The sequence below is a fragment of the Pygocentrus nattereri genome, chromosome 5, assembly GCF_015220715.1.
Source record: "Pygocentrus nattereri isolate fPygNat1 chromosome 5, fPygNat1.pri, whole genome shotgun sequence".
NCBI classification, from domain to species: Eukaryota; Metazoa; Chordata; class Actinopteri; order Characiformes; family Serrasalmidae; genus Pygocentrus; species Pygocentrus nattereri.
Genome location: NC_051215.1, coordinates 2,726,879 through 2,749,378, shown reverse-complemented (window position 1 = coordinate 2,749,378; position 22,500 = coordinate 2,726,879).

Genomic DNA, 22,500 nt, shown 5'->3' with positions numbered 1-22,500 from the left:
ATATATATATATATATATATATATATATATATATATATATATATATATATATATATATATATATATATATATATATAAAAGTGATTTTCTGGATGTGTGTTTGTTGACCCATCTCCAAGCGTCTCCTCGAGGAAGCCCAGTATTATATGTAGTTATAAAGCAGCTCATGGTTTGACCAATCAGTGCTCAGTAAATTGAGCTCATGATGTCATTGATGATATTAACGAGTCTCTGTGGCGGCTGTGAAGGTGTCCAGGAAAAATATGGACCCGAGAAATTCTTGTTACTTTTTTTTGTTTTTCTGTTTATTTGAATTATGAATGCGACTTTATTCTAATGTATATTGTGATAAACTCCCTGCTGAGGGAATCTGGTTAAACATTCACTTAGACGCCTAAAACCTTCCCACAGTGCTGTGTGTATATATATATTTAAATGTAAAATGTGACACATGCAAGAATAGAAATACATTTCATATTTTATTTTGTCCCAAGCAAATAAATAACTATTAAATAGAAATTGGGCCAAATCTAAGTTTGTTATTTTTTATTCACGTCATCATTCAAATTTGACAGGCGGTGGTCCAAGTTTTCCATATGACCGTAAGTGCAAACTAAATCCTACGGGACAAACACAAGGCCCGAGGGCCGAATCAGGCCTGTGGCGCCATCCAATTCAGCCCACAAAATTATGTAAACTGTCTATTAATATTAGCCCAGTTCACCATGAAACTACACGATCGTTCCCAGCATGCACTGTGACAACATGTGCTCCCACCCAATCCCCAACAACGATAAGTGGGACAGCATCACAAAGAAAGATGTCAGGTGTCTGTTTCAAGCTCATAGTCACTGTGAAAACCCCAGCAGTTAAGATAGTTTACTAAAAAATATTTTATTTCAAATGATTTTCGAATCTTTCAGGTACTCAGTATCTATTTTTGCCGTTGTAGTTTTGGCATATTTTGAACAAACGTTGGCCAGTTGGGGTCGTGGTTCGTGGATTTGTTGAGATTTTTTAATACGGCCCTTTTAGCAGTTGGGTTTGACACCCCTGTACTAAAGACACAAACCAGTAATCTTGCCATTTTGGTAACGGCCTGCACAAAGAGTATTAATGACTTCTAATTAATAATAAAAGGAATAAATAGGTCTTCCACCAAAGCAATATCTTTAGTTAACAGTGGGCTTCGGTTTCCCTAGCAACATGATTATGCAATAGAACCCGAGAGGGGGTGCGTTATAGTGAAATAACATCCCGGCTGTGATGTGGTGGCCATAGATCATCACAGCCGTGATGTTACTGTTCTCAGTCCAGCAGTGACACTGAGGTGTTTAGAATCTCCAGCAGCGCTGCTGTGTCTGATCCACTCACACCAGCACAACACACACTAACACACCACCACCACATCAATGTTACTGCAGTGCTGAGAATGATCCACCACCCAAATAGTACCTGCTCTGTGAGGAGAGTCCAGTGGTATGTTCTCCACCCACTCTGCTCCTCTTTCTCCAAACTCTCGGCCCATAAGCACTAAAGCCAAGATGATTGATGCAGTTACAGTCTCATGTTTGTTCTGACGAGCTCTGGACGGGGTCACCAATCTCCTCCCAACCCCTCAGCACATATGCCAGATTAACACTTCTCTCCATAAAGCTCCTCCAGTCGTTCCCGCACTTCTCCAGCTTCATTACTGCTCTACTGGACTGCATCTCAATGAAGGTCTTAGCAGCCAGGCATGCCGGGGCATGTGATTATAAAAACATGACTGGACTTCAATCGACTGGATTATTGGTATCTTCTGAGCAAACGAGCGGCGAGGGAAAGAAGAAGAAGATGAAGAAGAAGAAGAGGAAGAAAAAGACGAAGAAAAAGAGGAAGAAGAATAAGAAGAGGAAGAGGAAGAAGAAGATGAAGAAGATGAAGAAGAAGAAGAAAAGGAAGAAGAAGAGGAAGAAGATGAAGAAGAGGAAGAAGAAGAGGAAGAAGAAGAAGAAAAGGAAAAAGAAGAGAAGGAAGAAGATGAAGAACAAGAAAACGAGGAAGAGGAAGAAGAGGAAGAATAGGAAGAAGAAGAAGAAAAGAAAGAAGAAGAAGAGGAAGAAAAAGAGGCAGAAAAAGAGGAAGAAGAATAAGAAGAGGAAGAGGAAGAAGAAGATGAAGAAGATGAAGAAGAAGAAGAAAAGGAAGAAGAAGAGGAAGAAGATGAAGAGGAAGAAGAAGAAAAGGAAAAAGAAGAGAAGGAAGAAGATGAAGAACAAGAAAACGAGGAAGAGGAAGAAGAGGAAGAATAGGAAGAAGAAGAAGAAAAGAAAGAAGAAGAAGAGGAAGAAGAAGAAGAAAAGGAAGAAGAAGAGGAGGAAGAAGATGAAGAAGAAGAAAAAGAGGAAGAAGAAGAAGAGGAAGGGGAAGAAGAAGAAGATGAACAAAGAGGAAGAAGAGGAAGAAACAGAGGAAGAGGAAGAAGAAGAAGAGGAAGAAACAGAGGAAGAGGAAGAAGAAGAAGAATAAGAAGAAGAGGGAGAGGAAGAAGAAGAAGAAAAGGAAGAAGAAGAAGAGGAAGAAGAAGAAGAAAAGGAAGAAGAAGGGGAGGAAGAAGATGAAGAAGAAGAAAAAGGGGAAGAAGAAGAAGATGAACAAGAAAAAGAGGAAGAAGAGGAAGAGGAAGAAGAAGAAGAATACGAAGAAGAAGAGGAAGAGGAAGAAGAAGAAGAAGGAGAGGAAGAAGAGGACAAGGAAGAAGAGGAAGAAGAAGCGGAAGAAGAATAATAAGAAGAAGTGGACGAGGAAGAAGAGGAAGAAGAGGACAAAGAAGAAGAGGACGAGGAAGAAGAAGAAGAATAAGAAGAAGAAGAGGATGAGGAAGAAGAGGAAGAAGAGGAAGAACATGAAGCAGATGACAATAGTGCTGCACATCGCTCCGCTCTTCTCCGCTCCGCTCTTCTCCGCTCCGCTCCGCGATATGCGGTCACTGATAACACACAGGAACATGGTGTCAACATCTATAGGCACTTTCACTGTAATCGGTTTGAGGCTCATTTGCATATTACAGCCTCGTGCGGTGAGAACTGCCAAGGACACTTCTGTGATTAACAGACGTGACGGTATGTGTGTGACTGCAGTCGTGCTAAACGATCCTGTAACTGCTGACAAGATAAGGCCAGTAAAATATGCAGCGATGTCAGAGATGTGCTGAGGTCAGACTACAGTATCGGTCAGCACTGACAGACTGCACTGATCCACAGCTCCGCTGGCAAAACTCACCTCACCGGTCCCCTTTCTGATGACAGCTAAAGCAGACGGCACACGAGAATGTAAACAAAATGTTGTTCTTGTGTCAAAACCTCATAAATCTTCAGTCACGTTTTATTTAGATTCCATTTGGAAACACCAGCTTTACGTTGTGTCATCATTTCATTATGAATTATTTTACATAAAATATTCCCACGGTAACTTACAAGCTAAGAACACACCAATTCGGACATGCAGTGTTTTCTGACATGTAATGCTGTGCAAAAGTCAGAGACCACCCTTTCCTCCGTTTAATTTCCAGTCAAAACAGCTATTGAAGTCCAAGTTATTCATTTTTTAGATGTTGAAATGTCCGAGGAGATTAGATAAAAGATAATCCACTCAGACACCAAAGCTGCCCCCATCAGATAAGCAGCGCTAAAAGCTTTGATCTCTGAGAGAGAGGAGAAGATCAAGCTGCTTCAGATCTGAAAACATCCACAGGTGTTTCTGTCCATCCTTCCACTGTGAGAAGACCACTCAGCGCTGTGGGTCTGAAAGGACGTGTAGCTGATCAAGAAGAACCTCGCTGAGAAAAGGAGACGGACACATCAAACAAAGAGGCTGGACGATGGACTGACCGCCCCAGAGGCCAGACCTCAACACCACTGAATGGGTTTGATTACTTCAGAGAATCAACCAGCTTCTCAGACTGAGCTTTGGAGGCGTGTCTGCAGATTCTCTGAGGAGCTGAAAGTGAGTCTCCAGTAAAGAACAGAAGCTGTGATGTAGGTAAATAAAGGTATCTCCTCTTCTACCTACAGACTGTAATGCAGTCTAGACTGAACGTTTATAACCTACACCTTCCACACAGCTTCTCCGCTCGTTTCACTGAGAGACGAGTGAGACGTAATTAAACGAAAGGTACGAGGAGGCGTTTCAAAGCCCACACAGATGCAGGACTGAGGAGGGGTAACATGATCCTGTGCTGGTCAGACTGTGTACTGGGTGCTGTGGTGTGGACACTATGTGCTGAGTAATTAGCATTTGCTAATGGAATCTAATGGAACGGTGGTGTGCAGCATTTCGGCTCTGATGGACTGCTGTGGGTTTTCCCTTACTGTGGCAAAGGATTAGAGTGAAAGCGATTGGCCAAGCTGTGGTCAGAGATCCCTGCATTGCAGCAGCCATAACATCACACTCAGCTCATCAATACCTCTGAGTGCTTATCCCACTTACTTAACTGGTGCCAGTGATGGGTGTGACATCAACATAGCTCAGAACCCATGTGTTCTGCAGAATGACCCTTGACCATTTTTGTCGTGCCCAGCGTTTACAGATATATTGCACTTGGAACAATGTTAGGGTTATGATTTATTTATGTTTTCAAATGAAAAATAAAATAATTTTAACAGTTATTAATCTTGAGCCTCAATTTAGCAATATGTAATGCCGGGGAGCGACGATGAGGAGGATGCATGTGCTGAGAGGAGCGAGATTTATTGGGGGCAAATCCATTCTCAGGGTCTAGACAGTCCAGGGTCAGAGAACCAAGATGGATAGAACGAGGGACTGACATTACAAAAAAGGAAAACAGGCTAAACAAACAACGAAGGCCAGCAGAACAAACACGAAATGACACAATACACCACAAAGATCAGCAGCCTCACAGGGGAAAACACAGGGATTAAATACAGGCACAGGTTAACAAGACACAGGTGGTCAACAAGAGGGTTAACAAGACACAGGTAAGGACCAATCAAGGGCGGAGTCTAGAAACAAGGGGGCAGGGAAGAATCAAAACAAAGAAAGCATACAGACAAGACCAGAAGGTAAACACAAAGACTGGGAGGGGCCAATCGTGACACAATCAACATTTTAAACTGTTTATCTAGAACTCCAAGCACCACAGAAGAGCTCAACACAGTCGAGGCTGAGGACTTATTTTAAAGAAAAAAAAAACACGTTTTTCTGCAATTTTAACTACAGTAATCTATACATGACCATAAAATGACGTAAACACCAAATGAATATTTTAAAATATATAATGACGGTTGACCCCAGGAGTCGTGTCACTGGTGTCACCGCATAACAAAAAGCTCTTGTTTATTATTTTTAGGTGAAACCGTTTTAAAGGAGACCTTTAATCCCGTTACGAACGTTTTGACACACTGTGCAGGAACGTTCTCTACGCCTCATTGAGACATCTGTTACCTTCACTACATAAAGTACAACAAAGGAATTTACATAATAAGAACAACCAGATTTAAACCGCGAACTGCGGAAACGCTCGCAATTCCAACACAAGCACCTGCGCGGAACGGCATCACATACTGACCTTTTGTTTAAGGCAAAAAGCTAATGAGCGCGACGCTCGCGCCCTTTATTGAAGTTTCACATTAACCTTTCAAACTGCTCGGCTTTAAGTACACGGGTTCCACTACTAACCGCCATGCAGCTCCTGCTGTTTAAAAGGTCAGAGAAAGTCGAGGAAGCTGGTCAGATGCTTACAAACCCCTGTTTGTTCGTATGTACCTGAACATTTGACACCAGAACACCGGAACCGCTCTCTTCTGTTACTGTAACAGTGTTAAGCTTGTAACAGTAGAAGAACCCTTTTCAAAAAGGTTCTGTATAGAACTATATTCTTCACATTCTTCATCAATTTCTTCATCAAACTTCATCAATCATCAGAACATTTTCACTATGCAGAGAACCATTTAAGCATGGAAATGGTTCTTTGAGTGTTCATGGAAGGAAGGAGCCCTTAAAGAACCAACTTTTTAAAGAATGTATGTTTTTAAAATAAGACATTTCTGCATGCATGCGTTATTAATGTGTTAACTTCAACAGCCCCTCAATATGACATTATTACTTATACAGTTCCATATTAAAGCAGTAGAACACTCGAGGTCGTGAGTTATCGTGAAATAACGTAACGTGATGTTATTGGTGATAACTCCCTCCTCGAGTGCTCTACTGCTTTAATACAGCAGTTAAATAAATACAGTAAGAAATGAATAAACTGGCCGTGAACGCGGCTTTAATATGTTTTAATGTTCAGCTCCTTCCTCCTAATTAGAGCTCCTTAACAAGCAGCTTGTTGCTATGTCAGAGTAACGAGCTCCGCCCACTCGCTGCTCAGCCGGCAGTTCGTTCTCCAGCCCCTTACACTAAATTCCCAAACTGTCGTCACCACTGAGCAGCTTTTCAGTCGGCAGCTGTGACAGAAGAACAGCTGAACAACCTGGAATCAGCCAGAAATGAACCCAACACCATTCGCCAGACGTGTCTGATCTTCAGAGTCGGACCAAATCAGACTGAGCCGTAAAACTGACCCAATATCAGGTTCAGCTCAGTTTGGTCAGTTTCTCCAGATCAGTATTAATGTTGTTTTGTTCCAGCCGGTCTGTAAAGCTTCTTACAGCCCGTTTAGTTTGGCGAATGGTGTTGGGTTCATTTCTGGCTGATTCCAGGTTGTTCAGCTGTTCTTCTGTCACAGCTGCCGACTGAAAAGCTGCTCAGTGGTGACGACAGACTGGGAATTTAGCGTCGTCTCGTCTTCAGAGTCGGACCAAATCGGCTGTCGGTCAGATGTGATCTTAACAGTGTCCGTTTTCTGTTTGTGGCAAAGTAAGAAGTAAAAACATTCAAATGGCTCCAGCGTCTCCTACAGCTGTCAGAGTCGTTGCTTAGCAACGGCGTCTCAGTGGAGTGATAGTGTTTGTGAAAGTCCTGTGATGTTAGGGTGAAATAACCGCCCGGTTAGAACGCTTCTCAACCAATCAGCTCGCGTGGCCGGAACTAACTGTTGTAAAAGAAAACCACAATCATATTCAACTCACATTCTGTATGGATGTGATTGAGCCTGTAGTTATGAATTGCTCTGTTTGTTTCAATGTCAAAATGCCAAAAATGTAAAGGATGTTTTTCCCAATAAACAAGACTGTACATACAGTATAATATCACTGAATTCAAATCACTCTCCTACTTACAAACACTCATTTTAGTGGAATGAATGTTTACAGTCTGCATTTTTCAGTGAGCTACGTGTCTAAAAATAACTAATATAAAATTACAGCAGCAATAACTAAATTTTAAGGCTTAATCCTGCTGGTTTAAGCTCTGACCCCAGGAGTGGGTATTGGCCATGAACTCCAGAAATGTCCAAATAAACGGAAGCTGCACTTTTTTTCCAGCGGCCTCAGGGTCCTCAGTGTAATAGAAACACTGCATCATCATCAGCACCTTAAAGGACACACATTACCAGCTTTTAGAGTTGACTTAGCCTAGTGGGCACTATCCTCTCAGACTCTATTCTGAGGGATTAAAGTAAAATCACCTTCCCCGTCTCACTCTGGGGAAGCTCACCAGGGGACACCAATGCATTTTTAATACGGAGGCCCTGTCAGCAGGTGAAGCCAGTGGAGGGTGAAGGAGTTCCTGAGCAAAACACTTTGTCACGCTGTTTAACGCGGGAGTTCACCTCCAGCCAGCTTCGGTCAGCACACTCCTCGTTTACCCCTCACCTTTACAATAACCTGTATTCTTTAAAAAAACCCAATGTGTTAATAAATCCTCGGAAGCCCTCAGGGTGTGTTTATGTGCACTCAATATCTGATAACTGCAGAAGATTAGACTAGACTTGGTCAGTAATCCAATCAACATGTTCCTCTGCACTTGAGTAATACAGTAATGGGGAAACTCCAGGTCTACATGATTTAGACAGTAATCAGATTTCTGCTTTGCTGCCACTTGCAGAAGAAGACGTGATGTAAACGTAACGTAAAACTCAAACTTCATGCTGTAGCTTTTTTTAAAAAACATCTCGCCACTTTACCTGAAAATATGAACATACCTCATCTAGAAGATGAAGAATATTTAAATCCTTGATTTTGTTAAGCTGTGACGTGTAACCAGAATCAGGGAAGGACGGCGTAGTCAGGAAACATGCATGGCTCAGTTCCAATACGCACAGTAAAGTAATAGTGGCGACCATAACAGACAAGGGCGAAGTCCGCGAAACAAGCGAGAGGTCAAAAACACGAGAAACACCAGGAATAAACGCTCAGTTGTTTCACAGGGAAAGCAATACCTCACAACTAAAACTGGCTAAAGCCCGGGCTTCTACTGTATACTAGCCTATCTTAGTCACGTGACACAAACACAGCTGAAACACATTAGTGTTCGGGCGAAAGTGAGCACTGTTAGGAGCACGAGAACCGGTCAGGAGTCCTGCGACTTTGCTGGGAAGTCTGGGTATTGAAGTCTGATTCCAGGTGTGACGGAAGTAGCTCCACCACTAGATCCCCTAGTGGATTCTGGGGAGTGTAGTTCCTCTTGTCCCTCTGAGGACTAACCGAATGCATGACACAAGCATGTATTTGGTTTCAGTGTCACTCCAAAGGTGTTTTGCTGCGTTTTACGGCGACGCTGCTCACTTATTTCCGGTATCGCTGTCTGTTTTTGCGCATGTGCAGACTGAGAAATCGGAAAGAAATCAGAGTAAGAGGTCACAGCACTGAGAAATCGGATTACTGAGGAAAGTCCAGCCTTTTTATCAGATTTCCAAACCTTACACCAGTCTAAGACATCAGAGTGCGCTGTTTACACGACCATTTGAATAATCAGATAACTGATTGGATTATTAAGTGCATGTAAACACACTCACTGTTACCACCGACAATAACAAACACACGTTGTAACTGTTTGTGTTGTGTTAATAGGTTGTTATTTTACAGAGTTTGTGTAGCGTAGTGGATAACACCACTGCCCTGCATACATCCTTGGGCAAGACTCCTAACGATACGTTCACCACGGTAATAGCAGGTCAACTGTAACTTGCTCTGCTAAATATGTATGAATTCTTTCTCACTCCCAGCTCAATCAGAGAAGCAGAGACATTGAGTGGAACGTTGATGATGCTGAGAGAAACCAAGTCGAACCTGTCAGTGAATGACATAAATCAAATGCACACGATGTTCATTACGTTAAATCACCTGTATTTATGCAGCAGTGTCACCCAAAGCACTGCGACTAAATCAAGCTTACATGAACACATGTATCCTATTCAAAACGGCACAAGTTCAACACAGAAAATCACTTGGAGACAAAAGCAAATCAAATAAAAACAGTAAGAGGAGTTACATTAGCAACTGATCAATTTCTCCATCTAATACCTTTAATAAAATAATTCCTCGACTTCTAAGCATGTGTTCAACCTCCTATGTATTAGGTCCTATAATGTGTGGGATTTGGGAAATTTCTCCTTTCTTGCTTTAACGTAGAGATACTGATCTGTACTGTTTTAACTTTGCTTTGATTAAATTGAAACAGGTCCAAATAAACAAACCAAAAACAAAAGAAAAATCTATTTAATGTCAGTTAGAACTGCATCAACGTGGGCTTATTCAGCTTATCGAGTGCTAGAACAACTAAAAATGTTTCAGATTACAGATTATTCCCCAGTTCTGAGCCTCATCCAAGCCAAGAAACATTTAGGAATCTTCATTTTTAACAGAGTGGATTATGATGACTGTGGGCTGAACTGAGGTCAGGTTTTCATGCTTAAATTAAGGCCAGCTGTGGTCGGTCCAGCTCTCGCGGACATTACCTAATGCTGGTCAAATGTTAATGTGTCTCTGTCGTACATCAACATTTGAGCTGAGGAGACTACAGGGAGACTGAGTCTAATCTGGCTCATTATTATCTGACATCATTTAGATGACACGTGCTAACCATCAGAGTACATGCCTACTTTCACTCAAATAAACAACGGACACATCTGTTTTTATAGCTGGTTGTTACATAAAATCTGCTTTTTCTAAAGCATAACACCACTACAGCAGGTGCTTCAGTAGCCGAGATATTTTATAGCCAAATATTAAAATTATTAATATTAACTTTAGCCTGGCTGTGCCATGAAATAACTATATTATACTGTAGTATAGTCTAGATATCTCATGGCCCACTCACTCAGTACCAAAGTCAAGTTATGAACTTTGGGCTAGTTACATCATAGGACTGCTATATCATACTAGCCCAGCTATATGATATTCGAACCAAATATTGAAGTTAAAATATTATCTTTAACCTGACGATATCATAATGTAGCTATTGCGTAGTGTAGCCTAGATCATAGTCTACCGATTATTCTAATTAAAATATTAACTTTAGCTCATCTACGTACGTCACATTAAATGGAATAGCTATATTTTGATGTATGTAGATTACGTTACGTAATTTACTTAGTAATCTGATGCTCATGTATGGCTGCTCCAGTGTGCTGGTGATGAGCCAAAACATACTGTGTCACATACCCATCCCCTGGGCCCCGATGACAGCCATGGGAGCCGGCAGGAAGGTGGAGCTCGAATCTCAAACACTGCTGAGGGTCAGCTGCCAGAAAAGGACAAAGGTGGACACAAGTCCTGATTCTGACACTGAGGCCCTGCCTCCTGTTCCACATCGAGGCCACTAGACTACATCTTACATTTGATCCCAGTGGCCGAGATGTGAAGTGAGGGCGACGATGGGGAGGTGGAACAATGAGATCTCCTTGCTTCTTGGTTCAGGTGTTCAGGTGCCGTTGGCAGCGTGAGCGCCTTTTACGAAGAACAGAGAGAGAACAGAGGTGGCACTGGAGACTAGCAACAGCAGAAGAAATACTGAGGGAAAAAAAACATGAAAAATCTTGTTTGAAGCCACTGAAAACTGGCCAACTTTGGGTTACAAGTTGTTTTGTTTGTTTGGTGCGGAAAACAAAGTAAAATAGCTGCTGCAACCTTCACCCCTGCCTCCAGTGTCCTTCTTGAGCCCAGGGTAGCACATGGCGTGACGCACATACCCACTCATAAATGAAGGAAAGGGCAAGTGACACTGTGTATCACATAACGGCAGTGCAGGTATATTTGATGGTGAGTGAACAGTTGGATCTTGTAGTCAACATGATCCAGATGACTCAGTTGGAGCATCTCCGAAATGCCAAGCTTGTGGGGTTCTCCTGGCCAGCAGTGGTGAGGACCTACCAACAGTAGATGAAACAGGGACCACAAACCACAAACCGGTGACAGGGTTTTGGGCACCAAAGATTCATCGATGCACGAGGGCGACAAAGACTATCCCGTCTGGTCCAAACTGACAGGCTACAGACTCTCGAAAAGACCGGCAAGTGTGTCAGAACTGAACCTTGGAGCAATGGAAAGCCTGGTTCAATGAGTCCCATTTTCCTTTACATCACATGGACGTGTTTGGAGTTTATCTGGGGGAAGTGATGGCACCGGGATGCACTGTGGCAAGAAGGAAAAGTTGGTGGAGGGAGTGTGATGCTCTGGACAATGTTCTGTTGGGAAACTCTGGCTCCAGGCATTCAGTTTGATGGGTGCCACTTACTTTAACGTGTGCGGATGAGATACAACCCTTTATGGCAGTGGTATTCCTCAGTGGCAGGGCCCTTTTTAGCAGGATGATGCAGCCTGCCCCACTGCACACACTCCTCGGGAATGGTTTGAGAAACCTGACAACTTCAAAGTGTTCCCCAGATCTCAATCCGATTAAGCATCTGTGGGATGTGCTGGAACAACAAATCCACCTTGGCTTCACCTTGGAACTTATAGGACTAAAAGATCTGCTGCTAACGTCTCAGTGTCAGATACCGCAGGGCACTTTCAGAGGTCTTGTAGAGTCCATGCATTGGAAGGTTGGAGCCGTTTTGCTGGCACATGGAGGACTAACAGCATATTAGGCAGGTAGTCATAACATTGTGGCTCATATATATATATGTATATTATACCTGAGGGGCTATTGCCTCGCTGTTGCACTGGACCTGGCCTGACTACGTTTCTCTTCCGTCAGTTCCAGGATCTTCAGTTAGAGACCAAAATATTTTGCCAAAAAATGTCACACCAGGTCAACCATAGAACTTCTGTTTAGCTGTGACTCAACTGATCAATTCTGCGTTCAATAGAAAGCTGACGTAACACAGGAGGACCTGAGATAAACCCAAAGCCACAGTGCAGCAGCCGGCATGTTTCTGAACTGAGAGCTGTTTTGATAAAGAGGGCGGGTGAAGAGAGAGAGAGAGAGAGAGAGAAACACGAGGGGGAAACTGGACCCCACTGTGCTGTCTCAGGTTTCTGTGGATTAGAGGATGCAGAGTCTCATTTGTCCTGTGTGGCTTCCTTACTCATCATTACACTTTGGGCAGAACTGCAACATCATACAGCCTCTGATGCGCCAGGCTGCCTCTGCTTTACTGCAAAATAAGAGACGCTCGCATTCAACCCTCGTTTCATATTTCAGAAGGGAGCAGTATAATTAGTCCAGAGGGGTTTATTTTCCTGCAGGTTTAAAGAATGCAGCATTACTGGCCCGAAGTCCTGTAAACATCTCATCTAAACATAAACCTGCTAAAAGAGTTGAACAGTTACTGAATAACACATAGTAGTTACTGGATCATTTGTAGCAATTACTGAATAATTCATAGTGATTTCTGGAGAATTTGTAGTAGTTACTGAGTAATTTATACTAGTTACTGGGTCATTTATAGTAGTTACTGAATAATTTGTAGTAGTTACTGAATAATTTGTAGTAGTTACTGAATAATCTATGGTAGTTATTGAATAACAGTAGTTACTGGATAATTCATAGTAAATACTGAATAATTCATAGTAAATACTGAATAATTTATAGTAGTTACTAAATAATTTATAGTAGTTACTAAATAATTTACAGTAGTTACTGAATAATTTGTAGTAGTCTCTGAGTAATTGATCACTTTGAGAGCAGTGTGGTCTGACAGGACCGCAGTGAAAGTGAGGATGTGGTGATGTGTATCTGAGAGCAGGTGGTTTTGGCCAGTATAACTGAGTGATGGAGACTTCATGCCATCTCTGGCCAGCCTCTCTCTCTCTCTCTCTCTCTCTCTCTCTCTCTCTCTCTCTCTCTCTCTCTCTCTGCCTCTCTGCAGCTCTAAATAAAGCGTGTGACTAGAAAACAAGGTCTCAGTACAGTTGACAACTCCAGTAGTCTCTGCTGCTGTCATTCTTTCCGTCAGTTTATTGCCAATATTCATCATGCACAGCAGAACCTGTACCAAACCAGTCATTATAACTCTCACTCACACCCTCCCTCCCTCTCTCCCTCTCTCTCTCTCTCCCTCTTTCTCTCTCTCTCTCCCTCTCTCTCTCTCTCTCTCCCTCTCTCTCTCTCTCCCTCTTTCTCTCTCTCTCTCTCTCTCTCTCTCCCTCTTTCTCTCTCTCCCTCTTTCTCTCTCTCTCTCCCTCTCTCTCTCTCTCTCTCTCTCTCTCTCTCTCCCTCTTTCTCTCTCTCTCTCTCTCTCCGTCTCTCCCTCTCTCTCTCTCTCTCTCTCTCTCTCTCTCCCTCTCTCTCTCTCTTTCTCTCTCCCTCTCTCTCTCTCTCTCTCTCTCTTTCTCTCTCTCTCTTTCTATCTCTCTCTCTCTCTCTCTCTCTCTCTCTCTCTCTCCCTCTCTCTCTCTCCCTCCCTCTCTCTGTCCTCCTGCGACCCCCTCACTGCATCAGCATCCGTGGAGATTAGCTAAAGCTGGAATTTGAATGCATGTGTATGGATATCATTTGTCTTGCTAAAGGTGCTGAGATACGGCTTCATCCACAGGGCTGAATCTGCATGTACAGAAAGTTTTAGCGGGTTTGGATTCTTGGTAAAGGATAAATACTTGAATGCTAGACGCATGAAGAGTATATCGCCGTCACTGTTGGGACAAGATCTTCATTTTTGTCTGGTTTTTTTGACACCATTTGAATCCAGTTGCACATCATCTTAAAAATGTCACGATGAACCAACCAATAGAAATGCTCCAAAGTTCTGGCTCCATGAACTTCCATTCAGAGTTGAGCATGTTCTCTCCTTCTCCTGTAAAAGTACCATTTAGGAGACAGCAGTGATACGATAACTAGCGTAACCAGACGTCCCAGCTCAGTGTCCTCAGTCAGTTTCCTTTTGCGGTTCCTGACTTATTCTCAAACATTTTGTACAGTCACATGCAAAGGTTTGAACACGCACTGCAAATGACATGTTTTGTTGATTTTCTAAGTGATCACGGGGGGAGCTGGAGCCCATCCCAGCTGTCATTGTGCGGAAGGCAGGATACACCATGGACATTTCGCCCATCTAGAAAACCACACGGTTTGACCAGGATGGCCAACTCTTTATGTCCTGTATTTTACTGATGGAATATTGCACAGACGTGTACAGCGATGCACATTATGTACATGCATTACACATGTACCTTGTCCTGTTGCGGCCCTTTGATGGTACTTTACCATAAAATCAGTATGAAACTAATTGATTTAGCAATCCCTGAATGTTCCCTGAAACCTGTCACAGGGCACTTTCCAAGAAAAACGTTCCGTTTATGCCTCATTACCTTTTTAAAAGCAAAAAAGTTGACTTTTTTATTTCAGTAAAATTGAAGAGAATTATAATAATTTAAAACCAACATTTAAATGACCACAAAAACACATAAAATGTCTGTGTCCACCTTTAGTTTGGTGATTCTGGGCTGTCCAACCTCACTGACCTCGAGCTTGAAATACATGGCATCATATTTTTACAACTATAATGCGCCGAGGAACCAATCACAATCCAACTGTAAGAGGGGGGCATAGAATTTCTGACCGGCTCTTCAGTCTGAGAGGAGCTGAGACCCCTGAGCAGAACGTTCTGCGTTCTCCACGTCAATAAGAGTGAATCCGTCAGAACTGAGCAGCGGGATTTTCATCAGCAGTGAAGCTCCAGCAGCTCAGAGCGTTCGGCGCTGGTCCCACAGCACTGGATGATCTCCGAAATCCCACTGAAAGAGCCATGAGAGCGGCGACGCCCGACACGCTCAGTCCAGTCTGGGATGAGTCTGACTGTGGTGTTGATGTCGTCCGTCCAGCTGGAGGAGGTTCAGACTGAGACCTTGTAGAACTACATAATAAACTTTATGCTCATTTAAACTGTTTACAGCTCACTGCACTGATCTGTGATGTGAGAAATAAAGTGAATTAAATCATTTTGAGATCTTTTTAAATCTCCCTGTATTTTCAAGTTATTTGGTTTTAAGCAATTAAATGTTAAACTAATTAATTTCCATAATAATTTATTTATTTTAACAAAAAAAAAAAAGTCATTTAAATATGTGTCCCACATTTTATGTGCAACCCTGGTCCCCAAACCTGTTCCCCCTCGTAAAAAATGGAACATTTCATTTATTGTGATATAAACAGGAATTTGGGTCATCTTCCTGTTATCTGCAGAATGACCATCAGACAGGGCAGTCTGCTCATTCTGTCTGTTATTACAGGAAAATGGGAAAACATACTTTACTTTTAATGTGAATGGAATCAGATTTTTTGGGCTCTTTCTTTTGTCCACTCCTAATGAAATTTATGCATTTCATATAAAGAGTAGTAGGCATTTTCAAATTATGTATATATCTGAAAATAACAAAATAGGAGACGGGTCATTTTACAGAAACGTCCACTGTTCTGTCTCTCCATAGGAGTCACTGGTGTTACAGATCGTCATCGGTGTTCCTCATAATGAAGGAAACACCAGAGACGTTTTTAATGATTAACGCACTTTACAGAACATCAAACCACACGCTGTCAATCAGGGAACGTCCACTAAAATATGGAATTTAATCCATTTGTGTTTCTATTTTTTCACAGTGACCTCAGAATAAAGTCGGTCACACCAGTGACGTCAGCTAGAAGCTTCATATGAGATCATGAGCTGAATGAGAAGATCTCTGAGAACTGAGAGACTCAGTGGACTCACCAGGAGCTTTTCTCCATAGATCCTCAGAAAACAGGTCAAAGGAGGTCGAGTGACGTCATCGGCGTGACTTTTATTTCAAAATAAGAGTTTTTGTTACATGGTAACACCAGTGATGCGACTCCTGGGAACCACAACTTTCATTACATATAATATTTTCCATTTGTTTTCTTTATGTTATTTCATTTCTATATTCCATAGTCATGTATAGATTATTGTAGTTAAAATAGCAGAAAAATGTTTTTTACCTCAAATATATGGCCTCAACCTTCCCACACAGCTGTGAGGACGAGCTCTTCTGTGGTGATTGGAGTTCTATATGATTGATTTAAAAACCAATATTGCTAAATTGAGGCTCAAGAAGGCAAAATTGTTCAAATAACTTGTTTTATTTTTAAATGTAAATAAATTTTAAACCTAACATGTTTCATAAGTGTAATATATCTGTAAACGCCAGGGACACCGTTTCTGTAGAATGACCCAGATGTGAGATTTTGGTTTGACAGGGGTGATATATAGGGGCCCTGGTGGCCCTCTCGGTCATCCAGTAAGCGCTGGCCGCCGTTCTCCAGACTCTCCTGCTGTCAGATTCAGCACCACAGTTGTTGACAGAAAAAGCCGCGTGGCGAGGAGGCGGGGCCAGGAAACGGCTCATGACTGACGACATATGATTTCCCCCAGCTCCACTCACTCACGCCGCTGCCACCGGCGACAAGTTCAACCACAACCGGGTGAGTGACCACACAGTGACCACACACACGGCCTGTAGTAACCACTTTCTCTCTCTCTCTCTCTCTCTCTCTCTCTCTCTCTCTCTCTCTCTCTCTCTCTCTCTCTCTCTCTCCCTCCCTCCCTCCCTCCCCGTAAACAGACAACTGAGTTAAGGAAGGAGGAGTCTTTTGGGAGCCAAGCAAGGAGCTACCCCGCCTGGAAGGCCTCTGCACTACAGAGCCCCATCGACAGTTTCCGCTCACGGATCCCTCAGGGAGCCAGCCTGCCTCATTCCTTCTGCCTCACTCTTCCCCATACAAAAGACCTTTGAGTGTAAAAGTTTATTTATTTTTCTTGGCTCTGAACTGTGCACAACCTTTGGGGTTTGCACTGACCTTGCGGTTTCTCATACTGCCAACCCACTTGTTAGCACCTCAATATATGATACACATACACTGTATTTCCAAAAGTATTCGCTCGTCTGGCTTCACACGCATATGAACTTCAGTGACGTCCCATTCTTAATCCATAGGGTTTAATATGATGTCGGCCCACCCTTTGCAGCTATAACAGCTTCAGCTCTTCTGGGAAGGCTTTCCACAAGGGTTAGGAGTGTTTATGGGAATTTCTGACCGTTCTTCCAGAAGCGCATTTGTGAGGTCAGACACAGGAAGGGGCCGTCCCCAAACTGTTCCCACAAAGTTGGGAGCGTGAAATTGCCCAGAACCTCTTGGTGCTGAAGCTTTAAGAGTTCTTTTCACTGGAACTAAGGGGCCGAGCCCAACTCCTGAAAAACAACCCCGCACCATGATCCCCCCTCCACCAAACTTTACACTCGGCACAAGTACCGTCTCCTGGCAACCGCCAAACCCAGACTCGTCTGTTGGATTGGCAGACGGAGAAGTGTGATTAGTCACTCCAGAGAACACGTCTCCACTGCTCTAGTCACGAGTCAGTTAGGCACAATGTCCAAATCAAGTCACGAGTCAGTTAGGCACAATGTTCAAATCAAGTCACGAGTCAGTTAGGCACAATGTCCAAATCAAGTCACGAGTCAGTTAGGCACAATGTTCAAATCAAGTCACGAGTCAGTTAGGCACAATGTTCAAATCAAGTCACGAGTCAGTTAGGCACAATGTCCAAATCAAGTCACGAGTCAGTTGGGCACAATGTCCAAGTCAAGTCACGAGTCAGTTAAGCAAAATATCCAAGTCAAGAGTCAGTTAAGCATGATGTCCAAGTCACAAGTCATTTAAGCATAATGTCTGAGTCAATTCACGAGTCAGTTAAGCATGAGTTAGAGTTGAGTCACGAGTCAGTCAAGCATAACTTCCAAGTTGTGAGTCAATTAAGCACAATGTCCAAGTCAAGTCACAAGTCAGTTAAGCACAAGTTTGAGGTGAGTCACGAACCTCGCCTTAACAGATCAAACTCCATTTCCATTCATGTACATTTTATCTGTACAGATTAGATTTCGAGGCGGCTGTTTTTGAGCTGTTTCTACTGGTTAGTTCTGAGTGTCCATACAGCAGCAGCTGTTCATCAAGTTAGTCAGCACCACTGGTCACTGACATTCCTTTAAAATGAAGTTTACTTTGATTTCTCTCTGAATACGTGTTGAGTTTTTATGTATTGTCCAGTTGGTACAGATTTCTGTGGGTTTTAGAGGGTAACTCAGAAGTAAAGCAACGGGTCATTCTAAATGTCCATTGTTGTGTCTCTAGTGTTTACAGATATATTACACTAAAAAAACATGTTAGGGTTACAATTTATTTATATTATGAACTAAAACAATACACTATTTGAACAATTTTAAACAATCGGTTTCTAAATCAATCATATAGAATTCCGGGCACCACAGAGCTCGTCCTCACAGTCGTGCATGAAGACTGGGGCCAAAAAAATGTTTTTTCTGCAATTTTAACTGCAATAATCTCTACATGACTGTGGATTATATACATTAAATGACATGAAGAAAACACATGCCACATAAATATTATAAAATATGTTATATTAAATATTAAAGTTGTTCCCAGGAGTCGTGTCACTGGTGTCACCGTGTAAAAAAAACTCTTATTTTGAAATAAAAGTCCCACTGATGACGTCACTCGACTCCCTTTGACCTGCTTTCTGATGATCTATGGAGAAAAGCTCATGGTGAGTCCACTGCGTCTCTCAGTTCTCAGAGATCTTCTCATTCAGCTCATGATCTCATATGAAGCTTCTAGCTGACGTCACTGGTGTGACCGACTTTATTCTGAGGTCACTGTGGAAAAATAGAAACACAAATGGATAAAATTCCATATTTTAGTGGACGTTCCCTGATGGACAGCGTGTGGTTTGATGTTCTGTAAAATGCATTGATCATTAAAAACGTCTCTGGTGTTTCCTTAATTATGTGGAGCACCGATGATGACCGGTAACACCAGTGACTCCTATGGAGAGACAGACTGACCCAGCTGCTTTCTCTAGAAAGTGAAGAGTAAATATGTGTAATATAATAAATGTAGTTATATTTGTGCAACCATCGTCCCCCCCGCCCCCCGACCCGTAAACCAGGTTGCTCCATAAGTCTGATTGCCACTGATTGAAAAACGCCAAGGCCCTCATTAACAATCAGGTTGAAAACTCCTTCTACTCCTCGTCTTATCTGAGAGCTCATTGTCATGCTGAAGGGCGCTGCAGGTTGGTTTCAATGCTACAATTAAATTCCCAAATCTTCCATTGGAAATTATGCCTCGCGCTTCTTAAAGGGTTTCCGTAAATCTGTCTTATTAGAGCGCCGCTGGATGAGTTTAATGTTCCTCATTAAAAGAGAGGGAGTCAGTTTCTAGGAAAAACCACGCTGGGCGAATGATCAGATAAACACAAGGCCTGATTTAGTGGATTGGTAGTAGGACAGGTGAGGTGGGAAATATAGCTTTCACGGCTGGTTATGTGTTATGAGTCAGTTAGGCATGGTTTTAAAGTTGAGTCACAAGGCAGTTAAGCATGATGCCCAAGTGAAGCTTTGAGTCAGTTAGGCACAATGTCCAAGTCAAGTCATGAATCAGTTATGCACAATGTCCAAGTCAAGTCAGGAGTCCACTAAGCATGATGTCCAAGTCAAGTCATGAGTTATCTAACTATGATGTCTAAGTGAACTTATGAGTCAGTTAAGCACATGTCCAAGTCAAGAGTCAGTGAAGCACAATGTCCAATTCCAGAGTCAGTGAAGCATGTTGTCCAAGTCACGAGTCAGTTTAGAATGATGTTCAAGTGGAGTTATGAGTCTTTATGAGTTAAGCACAAGTTTGAGTCAAGAGTCATTTAAGAACCTATCCAAGTCAAGTCACGAGTCAAGTCAAGTTATGAGTCGGTCAAGCACAAACTTGAGTTGAGTGAAGAGTCAGTAAGGCACCTGTCCAAATCAAGCCACAAGTTAGTTAAGCACGATGGTCAAGTCAAGAGTCAGTTAAGCACATGTCCAAGTCAAGTCACGAGTCAGTTAATCACAATGTCCAAGTCAAGAGTCAGTGAAGCACAATGTCCAAGTCAAGAGTCAGTGAAGCATGTTGCCCAAGTCACGAGTCAGTTAATAATGATGTTCAAATGAAGTTATGAGTCAGTTAAGCACAAGTTTGAGTCAAGAGTCATTTAAGAACCTATCCAAGTCAAGTCACGATTCAGCATGACGTTCAAGTCAAGTCATGAGTCAGTTAAGCACAATGTCCAAATCAAGTTGCGAGTCAGTTAAGCACAATGTCCAAATCAAGTTGCGGGTCAGTTAAGCACGATGTCCAAGTCAAGTCATGAGTCAAGCTAAGTTATCAGTCGGGCAAGCACGAATTTGAGTTGAGTCAAGAGTCAATAAGGCACCTGTCCAAATCAAGCCACAAGTCAGTTAAGCACAATGCCCAAATCAAGTTGCGAGTCAGTTAAGCACATGTCCAAGTGAAGTCACGAGTCAGTTAAGCATGGGTTTGAGGTGAGTCACGAGTCAGCTAAGTATCTGTCCAAGTCAAGTAGTGAGTCAATTAAGCATGAATCCTTGTTGAGTTAAGTGTGCGTCCAAGTCAAATCACAAGGCAGTTCAGTACTTGTCCCGACTGAGTCATCAAGTGAAGTCATCGACTCGAGTCCCTATCTCTGAAGACACTACACGTTCTCCCACTGCTCCTTAAAAGTGTTTATAGTATTGTTTGACTGCATTGCCGGAAAGTCGGGAAGGTGCGGTTGACCAGGTTCCGGAGCTTATAACTCCGGTTCTCCGGGGGTGATAAGGTCGAGGGTGGTATCGTTGTAAAGGGGAGATCCAGGGGATTCGAACGGTACCATGGTGGTAAGTTATAGTATGGATGTGTCTGCTTAGCAAGCATAAGCACTCTCTGCCCCAGAACTGGAAAAGCACTGAATCCGGGCTCCGCCCAGCCTGACTTAGTCATGTAAATACAGGGCAAGGATATGAGATCGGCTCAGTACCTGGCCGCAGGAGCTACGTTTGAAAAGCTCCACTGTAAACGTGCCGTGTCTTGATTGGTCACGACTCTAGGATCACAGTGATCGGATGCTAAGGGCCCACTGCACTGCATTGTTTTTCAGTAGGTAATGTATTCAGGCCACACGCCGCCCCATCTGTCTTCACTAATAATATCAGCTCCACAAAAGAAGCCGATCCGCTTGGCAAAATCAAGTGCTGTGGAGAACATTGTGGATACTGCAGGCCTCGGTAGATGAGGTTCAGCACTCTTGGCTTGCGCTATGTTTTAAACATCAGCTCATCAAGAAGGGAAAAAACCAGCAGTCGTCTCTTGTTAGCATAAATTTGATAAATAGGATCGGAGCGAGAGCCAATTAGAGACAGTAACGCTGTAAAGGAGTCGGTGATGCTGCTCATTAATCTGATCACACCGTTTAAATCTGGCAGTGCAACAGAACGGAGAACTCATGCTTCTGATATGTATTTCACAGAATGTGCATAACGGTCACATTTTATTTTGTATATAAAACAATACAACATATAAAATGAATGTATGAAAAGGAATTGTTCATATAGAGTGTCAGATCGAGTGTACTCAGCGACAGGCTGGTTTCTTGGAAGCAATCTCCCGTAATGCTGCAATCGTAAATTTGGTGGACACGTTTATGATCGCCACGCGCCATTTTCAGCATATGTAGCGTAAAAAAATGAGGGTGTTTTCCAAACACAACCACAATCTGTCCAAACAGATACTTCCCTTTGATCTGCTTCCTTATGAATTAGCCAGTTGATGCATTTTCCCTGCCAGAAGGAAGAGATCATAGAAGTTAGCATCATAAAACAGTTGTAATATCTGAGCTGCATCTGAAGCTGCTGTAAAATACTCCGGCCACGCGAGCTGATTGGTTGAGAGGCGTCTAACTGTCCTGTTACTTCACCATCACATCACAGGACTTTCACAAACACTGTATCACTCCGCTGAGACACTGTTGCTAAGCAACGACTTTGACAGCTGTAGGAGACGCTCGAGCCGTTTGAACGTTTTTATTTTGCCACAAACAGAAAACGGACGCTGTTAAGATCACATCTGACCGACAGCCGATTTGGTCCAACTCTGAAGACAAGACGACGTTAATTTCCCAAACTGTCAGTCGGTATCTGTGGAGCTGGAGAACGAACTGGCTGAGCAGCGATTGGGCGGAGCTCGTTACTCTGACATAGCAACAAGCTGCTCGTTAAGGAGCTATAATTAGGAGGAAGGAACTGAACATTAAAACATATTAAAGCCGCGTTCACGGCC